The following is a 10,827-nucleotide window of genomic DNA, read 5'->3' as shown; positions in this document are numbered from 1 at the left end:
TAAATTTGTAAATCTAATAATATCTTCCAGTAATTGTACGCGAAAAGGAAAGTTTAATTCATTTCACACAGGTAAATTACTTATTGCATATAAAACACTAATGAAAGTTATTTATTGATTGTATATTTCAAAATAGCATTTTGATTGTACTTTTGTGAATCACATATTCTTTGCAATTACACCTTTTACTATTTAACAGTGCATGTAATGATGCCAGGGCAAGGAAAAGGAATTGACCGTGAGATGTGGTGATTAATACCCTTGGAGGGTAATGGATGGCAATGCTGTAGCCAATGAGGTTTAACTGAGGTTCGACTCTTGCTGTTACCCTCCTTGGGCGCTGAGATTCGAGAGTTATGAGTATGCTCTCTTAAGGTTTTTGCCTTAAGGGAGCAATTTGAGTCTCCGGGGAAGGTGTTTTCCGGCACCGGCCGCTGAGGGATTTTGTCGGTGAATGCTTTTCCTCGAAATTTGAGCGGTTCTGCTCGGTGGTGGCGTGTGGGTTGGTGGAAGGCCATCACTGAGTGGAGCCAACGCTGAGATGGACGGTCTTTCGCCCACGATTGAGTGGACTAGGGATTGTCCGAATTTTTAGAGACGGCTTTACCTTTAAAGATGGCAATGCTGTAGCCAATGAAGTTTTAACTGAGGCTCGGCTATTGCTGTTACCCTCCTGCCGTGATCAGAGCTTTATTCATATATAGCTCAATAACACCTTATCTCTACACTGTCCTCTACAAATAACGGGGAATATGAAAAGCATTCTTGCTTCGCCCCTTTAAACCAGTCCTTTTAAGGACTTTAAGATTGTAATAATGCAGTTGATGATTGATGGAGAGGATGAAACCCAGAGTAACGGATGGCAATGTTGTTGCAGTTACCCAGCCGTGACTAGAGCCTTTAGCTCAATAACACCTCATCCACACATTTTCTTCAATTATATGAAGGGGATAAAGAGCCATGGACTCAGTCCATCCCCCCCCCCCAAAAAAATGATTGCAATGTAGAAATGTGTATGTATTCCATTTTGAAATAACATAGTATGTGATAGGTTAGTGAAATTGTGGAAATTTGAAATCCTACTTGAACTGTGAATCATAAAAATAAGCTTTGGAAGTTTGTCAGTCGATGGTCTGCTAATTAATAGAGATTTTCTATTTCTGTATATAAATATATTTATTTATAAATAAATACAAAGAAAGAGAGAAAAAAATAGAGAATTTAAAAAAAAATATAAACCAATGAATCAAAAGAAACGAAAAGAAAAAAGTATGGAATAATTATGAAATGATATAAAATTATTATTATTATTTAACTTTTTTTATCTTCATCGAAATATGAAATATTCGAAAAGTTCAATACTTAAAGTTGGCATTGATCTTACTAAATATGATGAGAATACATAACACCTGATGATGGAAGAAAGAAATCGAGTATTTCAATACCGTATTTATTTAATGACATTTCGCAACTTGCAGCTTTTATAACTTTCTTTGTTCGCAAAGACTCTTGTAAAATTGATTTCAAAGATTGAGAAATCAGTTATAAAAACCACAGAGGAGAAACAACGCATGACCATCCTGAATTACATTTACCTGGGCTAATATTTGCACATGTTTTCCTGGATCATTATAGATGGTAACTTAACAAGAGATACGAAAGACCAGATTTTTTTAAAGTGTGATTGATAGCAAAAATACAGTGAAAATATAAGTGATAAAGAAAATATTTGTTAGACCTAAAACTAAACTCTAAGTTTTGCATTAAGTGCTTCAGCTTGATTTACATGGTAATATTAGTGATTTTTTTTTCTTTTTGCAAACAGACACAGAACTAAAACGAATGAACAGAATATCCTAATATGAGACACGGATAGATAGATAGATAGATAGATAGATAGATAGATAGAGAGAGAGAGAGAGAGAGAGAGAGAGAGAGAGAGAGAGAGAGCGCTAATACAAATATTTGGACATCGGATATGACCATAATTGCTCCGAAGCAAATACTGCACATAATTCCAATGTTTCCACCAGGGTGGCACGAATATATTGTTCGCGATGAATTATTGAAGCCGGAGTTGACCAGCAATGCTTTTTCAAGCATCACTAACTCTAGCGGGGCTAATCCTATATGAAATCAATTTTCTGCATGCCATGAGAGTTCAATGTATAAAGTGATGTAATAGAAATGCCATTAGGATTGGAAATACTATATTTAAGAGATTTCTCTACACGTGGGATCGATCGAATTTTAAAAATATCCCCTTACTCTCCCATAGAGGAGTTACTCATGGCTATCGGACTTGTTGTGCCGGCCTAATCGTGTTGTATCTAAAATATCTATCATTTATACTTCAGAAAATATGTCCCTAATGTAATAACAGATTACTTTTAAACTGATCCCTGAAGATGCCAATGGTTTCTTCACAAAAGGCGTCTATTAATAGTTGTACATTATATTAATGTGAAAATCATTACTATATTTGACACATACGTTCCAAAAATCGGTTAGTATTTACTAGACTATTGTTATTCGTTCCATTCTATCCCATTCATAGTTGTTTGTGGTTATTGTGACATCATCAGAAAACTGCATGCAGCTAGTATTGTAAGGATGCACATGTAGTTTCACAGAGCTATACGTTTTATTTCCCAAGTGTGCCCATGTACTTATGTGCTTTTGCTTGGCAGAATAGCGACTAGAAAGATGATACGCAACATATAAAACCCCAAACACATTAAATGCATTGATGCATGAATGTCTTTTCCTGGTAACTTTAAAACGATTTTTATGTATTTGTATTGGAGGTACGGAGTTAATAAAGCATACCAAAATTTATAACTTGCCAACTGCGCTTTGCTTCTTCAAAGAAAAATCATAAAACCAGCAAGTTGAATGCCTTAATGGACAAGTAAGCAAAGATAACGGTAAAGAGAACTATGATATGTATATATATATATATATATATATATATATATATATATACAGGAAAACGTGCGAAACCATAAAATAAACACCCGCTTCATAAAAGTTGCGATTATCTATGATTTGCAGTTAGAAGCATTGAGAAAAAGCGATGAATTTTAACATTCGCATAATTGCTTATATTTCTGCAACTACATTATAGTAGAATATGTTTTAATTACATATAAAACAATATAAACATAACATAGCTATATAAATGTAAGGATAGGATGTTATTGAGCTATATAAATAAAGCTCTGATCATCGCAGGAGAGCAACAGCAATAGCCGAGCCTCAGTTAGAACTTCATTCGCTACAGCATTGCCATCCATCCATTACCCTCCTTGGATATCCATCTTAGTCGCCTCGTACGACATGCATGAGCTACATTGGTGGAGATTATTAAGTAAAGCCACCCTCTAAAAATTAGGACGATCCCTATACCACTCCATAATGGCCGAAAGGCCGTCCAGCTCAGCATTGGTTCTACTCAGTGACGGGCTCACCCCACAAATGAGCACAACCGCTCATATTCTAGGGGAAAAGCATTCATCGACAAAGCCTCTCACCGGAGAACACCCTCCCCGGAGACTCAAATTGTTCCCTCAAGGCAAAAACCTTAAGAGAGCACTCAAACACTGGAAACTCACTCTGCGTCCATTTAGTCGCTTATTACGACATGCATGGATTTGCGGTGTTTTTTTAAGTAAAGTCGACTTTAAAAATTAGGATTAGGACGATCCCTAGACCACTCCATAGTGGCCGAAAGACCGTCCAACTCAGCGTTGGCTCCACTCGGTGATGGAGCACCCCCCACCACCACCACCGAGCAGAACCGCTCATATTCCAGGGAAAGGCATCCACCGACAAAGCCCCTCAGCGGGCGTTGCCAGAGGACACCCTCCCCCAGAGACTCAAAATATTTGCGGTGGAACTATTCTTATCCCGGCAACCACACGGGAATAAGTCCTTATAAGGACTGGCTTAAAGGGGCGAAGCAATAATGCTTTTCATATTCCCCATTATCTGTAGAGGAGAGTGTAGGGATAAGGTTTTATTGAGCTATTAAAGCTCTGATCATGGCAAGAGGGTAACAGCAATAGCCGAGCCTTAGTTAAAACCTCATTGGCTACAGCATTGCCATCGATTACCTTCCCTAGGTACCAATTTTATTTTAGTCGCCTCGTACGACATGCATTAGCTACATTGGTGCTATTCTTATCCCGGCAACCAACGGGGACAGAAATAACATAGCTTTATATCCAGCGGATTTTATTAATTAATTGGTGTCTTATATTTATGATAAATTTTAAAAAATAATCTAAAGATAAAACTGTTATATCTAAAATATAAATCTTATTTTATAGTTTAAAAATTATAGTTAATAAATGTTTAAAAATGTTTTTAAATTTTCAAGATATTAAAAAAAATTGGAAAAGCCTTTAAAATACCAAAAATTAAAACTACCCTAAATCTAAATTGTAGAAATGCATGTTTTTCAAGATAAATGATTTTTGATGAAAATGACTAATGAATTAAAAAAAAATTCTAGAAATTTAATATTAAAAAAAAAGTTTTTTTAAAATATTAAAGTTACTTATTTGTCATTTGGAATCTATTCAAATGTTATAAATTGAAATATTACAATAATATATTCAAAATATGCTGAGAATTGCGAAGAATAATAAAAAAAAAATTCTGGAGACCAAAGTTCACTGATTTAATTTGAACAGATACACAATGGCCAAACTACAACCGTAATATCAGAAACAATTACAAAAAGCAGATACCAGCGGAGCTTTTTCTCCAATATGCAGATAAAATGCAAGCCTATCATCAGCCATCTACCATTAAATGCCATGCAAAAACCACTGAAGCACGTAGTGTATAATTAGATTGGCAGATATTCAAAAAATAGGGGACCAAAAAAAAAAAAAAAAAGCTCGAAATGATCAGCGAATGAAGAAAAGGCCTATAATGCTGAGAGCTCTACAATGAGATAAACACAATTATCTAAATGAATGTTCGCATCAGTTAACAAAACCACATGCTATTTTCCAGCTAAGTGTCCATCACTAGACTTTCATATTATTTCGTGACACGTATGAATGCGAAAAATGACAAAAATCTAATTACAAATAATAGCACGTAAAACACACTCCCACTGTTTATTCGTTTCCATATGCAAATGAATTATCATGAAATTACGTTCAGGTCTGAAGGTAAAAAGGGGTTCAGATAGTATAATTGTAGATTTTCAAATCTCCAGACTATAGTAGTCATGTAGAGTAATGGATTAACTGAGAATTTTCTATTTGAGTTCCACAGTTCCACCCCAAATGCTTTTTACAGGGAAACTCAATCCGTCCAATTAGGACTTAGCTGCTAGTAATTTTGTGAAAATTAATTGAGATATAATATTTGCGTGTCGACAAGGGCGCGTGCTTCTGGTGAAACTCCTGTCAGATTCTTTATCTTTACGATCTACGAGTTTCTAATTTGAGTCATAAATAGAAGGTTCGCACCTGGTGGTTGTAGATAGTCGAGTTGTGTCCAGCTGTTAAATGTAGATTTAAAACAAAGCTGTGGTAGTTAAAGGAGAAAACAGGTCGCTTAGTTTACACCTACTGTTATCATTATAAAAGATGTAACGTGATGTTTTGTAATCTCTGATTCCCTTCCGGTCAGTGATTCCAGATCACGGACGGTGATAGGTTTATTGGTCAGTGACGTGGCTGTTATTAAGTAGCATATTAAGTAGTATATGGTACTATTTAGAATATTTCCATAAAATCGGAGACTTTTACTTCCATTTTATTCTGCAGTTAGTGTAGAATAATAAATTTAAAAATTCTTTTCTCGATGAATCTATTCTTAGATTTTTTTCCCCGTTTTTTTAAGTACGAGTTATAGATGATCGAACGTTAACATCTTCAAATATGTTGTTGAAACTACGTTATCAATAAGAAGTCTAAATTTTATTTCAAATCTCCCCTGGGAGCCTGAAATCAATTTATATTGCTGAGTTCTTCGTCCGCGTGGAGACTTCTCGGTGCTATGTTTACTCAACGCCAATAAAGTTCACTTTCGTCGCGGACAATGAATTCTAGTTTATTACAAGACAGATTGTAAACTCTTATCTAAAGGAGAACTGGACAGGTGTTCACTCAATACCTTTTGTACCAGCGTAGGTTGTTATCACCTGACAACTTTTACAGCAATGTGTAGCAGCTCTAAGTTCAATGAACCCAACCATTTCAGTGTACTTACTATCAACTTGGGATCCTAATGGTTGGCCGCAGTTAAAAGAAATGCATGTCGTTAAAGATAACAATCATTATAACCTGCACTACGAGTTTTCAAGTCTTAGACCTTTTTAGCCTGTTCTGAGCATCCAACAGTTGCGCGTCAGCCTCAACCCTTTAAGTTGAGATCGACAAAATTTACAGGACAGGACATATGTGGCGCATGGGGTGAAGCTTGACGCTTTTCATATTCCCTGTTGTCTGTTTCGGGAGAAGTGATGGGAGAGATTTGTGAGCTATTTTAGCTCGCCCTGAGAGGGCAGAAGTGGTTATTCTTCGTGTTAGGATGGCTTTCGGTCATTTATGTTTCCAGTGGTCATTACCGTCATAGTTTCCGGCTTGCTCTATTAGTTGGTTTGGATGCGTAGATGTCTTCATAAAGAATTTTTCTGCTAGGAAGCGTAGTAATGGAGAGATGTAGGGGATATTTATGTCCCGGTGGATCTGGGCGTTCCTGATGAACCACGGAGCGTCCAGTATCATTCGCAGGCACTTGTTCTGAAGTCTTTGTAGCTTGAGGATGTTTGTCTTGGAGGTATGGCTCCAGGCTGGGGAGGCGTATATAACTGTGGGACGGATCACTGTCTTGTACAGTAGAATTTTGTTTCTTGAGCTTAGTTTGCTGTGTCTGTTGATCAAGGGGTATAGCTGGGCGATAACTTTTGAAGCTTTGGTGCATGTGCTCTTGATGTGGCTGTTGAAGCATAATCGCTTATCGAGAATTATTCCGAGGTATTTTGCTTCAGTTTTCCAGGGAATTTTGGAGTTGAACAGGGTGATGTCTCCTTTGGGGGATGCTCGTCTTCTTGTGAAGAGTATCGTTTTGCTTTTCTGGGGGTTTAATTGTAGTCGCTAGTCTTTAAACCATTTTTCTAAATTCAGGATGGTGTCTTGTAGTTTTTTGGTAACGAGATATGGTTGGCGAGATCTGGCTAGTATAGCCGTGTCATCTGCATAAAGGGCGATGGTGGATGTGAGAGGATTTTGAGGGATGTCTGCCATATAGATGTTGAACAGGATCGAGGCTAGCAGTGATACTTGAGGAACTCCAGCGAGGATTTTCCGTTGGGTTGACTCTGTTTCAGTGATTTTGACTTGCATTCTCCTGTTGGAGAGGTGTGATTTAATCAGGTGTATCATGTTTTAGTGATAAAATTTACAACCACCGGAAGAGTATAACTATATATAAGTATTAGAAATTTAATTTTGGTGTATTATTATTATAATGTATTTTAATAAAACTTAAAGGCAAAATTTAAAACTAGTTAAGTAAATTAAGAACAAATAAAGAATCAATAAAAAAGATATACATAAAATTAAACAAATAAAAACATAAAATAAAATAAAACTGCGATATAGAAGATTAAACAGTGACAATAAAATTGACTAGGTCATTATAAATGCGTAGATCAATATAGATGATTGATGATGATGATAAAGATGTGACATTTGTCTCTCGAAGATGAAATTATTTTAAACTTTGAGTGAATTTAATCTACTTAAGAAAGATATTATTCCCAAAACTGATAGTTTCTTGTCTTTCATCGACTTACATCTTTTATTAATTCGCGGTTGGTTGCGATTTATGTTTGCATCCACTCTGATGCAGACATTTCGCGTTCAGTTCCACTTATACAACTATGCATAGCCAATGTGGAAAACCCTCATCTAAAAGAAAAACCGAAAAAACTTTTTTCCAACTAATACATATACAATGACATTTCATATGTAGTAGAATCAAAGAACCAATATCTGTATGTGGGCATCTCTGCATGATCCATACGGGTGAACTTGTAGCCTACATTCAAATATTAAATCTTTCATCCAGAGATTGAAATGTAAAGCAAAGTTTGATAGAAAAGCTTCTGCTACTACAAAAGGAATATTTCGGAGTACGAATCTTACTGGGAAAATATAAGTATCTGTTTATATGCAAATCGGCAATTTTGACAAATGTTCGCCGAATCACAGAATTATACAATATAACTGGAGGCAATCTTCTGGAATACAGCTGCATCAATGATTGATTTAAATAGGAGGAGGAGCTCATGTTTTAATTCCAAAGGAATAAACTCAGTCTGGATTCGAATAGGTATCTCAGTGAAAAGTTCAGAATTTTCATACGTCATAGCGTTATAGTATTGTGGAATGTTTTATTATGTTTTAAATATTTTTTACCAAATTATTACAAAATATAAAATACTGAACGAGTTAAGCCCTAAATATCTGAAATATTCTAATAGTTAAATCTGAAGATAAAATGGGTTGTGGAAGTTTCACCACACACACACACACACACAAATAGGCTGCTCGTTCTAACATTGAAAATATCGCCTCTTTCATTTGTTTAATTCAAAAGAATCGAAAGTTTACAGGAGATCATGTTTCTAATTGTTGATATTTGTGACATTCACTTAATACTTAGTTATAACAGTTCATTTACTTTGATTTAAATGACGTGATATGTGCACGCAGATAGAACTTGTTCTTGCCAAAGAAACGTAGACGAGTTGTGTGACGTCTGTCTTAGTTAACAAATAAGCAAAACATATTTTATTTGGTGATATAAAAACTATACTTTTTTTTTATTATTCTTATTTTCATTGGATTATTCTAATCGTTAAAAAGGAAACAAACAAAGCCACATGGAAGGATGAATCTAGTTTCAAAAATACCAGAAACTTGGCAATTGTTCCCCCCCTCCCCCTTCCCGGTGTAATTCGTTCCTAACTAACAATAGGTTTGTATCCTTAACCATTATTAGTTAGTTAGCGTATGATGATACAACAGCCCTGAGACTTCTATGGACAGGCATGGTACAGGCTTATGAAATTAATATAATGCTAATGGTTGTAATGTATTTTTGTCTGTCCATTGGACGTTTTATTCTAGCCGGTTTGCATGTTTCAGAGACGAAAATTCCAAGTTTCTGGGAGGGGAAATCTTCTCCCACCGAATGAGACCGGCTAACTCAGCTTCAACTGAAAAGTCCTGATAAACGTTCTTCGTGTCCTCGATAGGATTCTAATCCAGGTTTTTCCATCAAAAAGACATCGTCAAAACCAAATGAGCTACGGAAGTTTCTGAAGTATTCGTGATCATAAGGAATGTAAGTTGATATTAAGAAATACAACGATTAATTTCTTGTGATTATTAAAACTGGTAGAATTAGAAAAAAGAAAATTTCGAAAACCAGAATGATATTGAGTGTCCGAATTTTTAGGCTTTTCAGCGAAAACTTGTTTATATGTTGACTTGTAGAAATATATTCGTAGAAATTCATAGAAAATATGAACCAAAGAAAACTGAAAAATATTATTCTTGAATTTCATAACACATATCGCAAAAATTATTGTTGAAGAAAAAAGAGAGAGAAAAAGAGAGAGAGAGAGAGAGAGAGAAAGCATAAATCATAGTGTTCGAATGAATTCGGATTCTGCCCAGTAACTTCCCTTTTCTCTCTTTCTCACTTCCAGCATTTTCTGTTTTGCTGTCAGCCGGGGAGGTTCAGCACTGAATTGTAGACTTGAGCGTTATAATCGATGCATATCGGAGAAGGATAGGTGAGTCGGATACAGTATGACGAAAAGAGAGGCGATTGCTGCCGATCTTCCGTCAGCGAAATTGCTGAGGCGACGATTCTTTTGCCGTACAAAAGGAGTAGAAATCTCGCGTTCACAAATACTTTATGTAGTGGAAGAAAGATAAATGGTGAAAACGGAACTGTGGCTGAGTCAGTATCCGACAGACAATGGCACCACTGGAATGGGAAAAGGCAAAATACAGAAACCTTAGGATACGTTGGTAACGTGTTAGCAACAGAAAATGTCATCTTATTTCTTTCTTAAGGTGGTAATAAGTCAGGAAAACTGTCCGTTAGGATAACGTCTAAAGCCACTGAAATCTGGTTCTCTGAATCCGTCAGTTGATTTAGTAACTTTCTGGAAGTTTAAGGAATGAATAGGAAAAGTGATCTTATGAGATACTTAGCCTTAAGATTTAAGCAGTTGAATCAAAGTACATTTTGTAATCGTTTTAATTTATTATTATTTTTTCTTAATATCCCGTGACTTCTCATTTTATCATTCTTCCTGCGTTTCTTTGTTTCCATATTAATTTATATTTTAATATTTTGGTTTTTATGACGAAAAATCTTTTAAAGATTCCTATAGTCTTCCATAATCATATAATGGTTTGTATGTTGCACATATTCTCCCTTTTCTTCTTCTTTTTCCTCAGAATTGATTAATTAATTTTTTTTTTTTCCAAATACAAGTTTAGGCGTCAATTATAAAAGCCGTAGCAGATTATAAATTTAAAATACGAGTGAATTTCACGTTAAATATTTCAATAAGCTTTCTCTTTACTAAGATAAAATATCTTACAAAAGGTAAATCATAATAATAAGAAGAAATTGCTTTTGTTAAACACTCCGAGCAAAAAAAAAAAAAACTGCGTTCGTCATTCTTACATTGAAATATAATAAAAAAGGAAAAAGCGTTTAAACTCATATTCCACCAAGCGATGTCATTAATCATTCTTTTTTTAAAGACTGTTT

Source organism: Typopeltis vanoorti, chromosome 5 (assembly GCF_054136105.1).
Source record: "Typopeltis vanoorti isolate ZY-2024b chromosome 5, IOZ_Tvanoo_1.0, whole genome shotgun sequence".
NCBI classification, from domain to species: domain Eukaryota; kingdom Metazoa; phylum Arthropoda; class Arachnida; order Uropygi; family Thelyphonidae; genus Typopeltis; species Typopeltis vanoorti.
Note: the sequence above shows the minus strand (reverse complement) of the source record.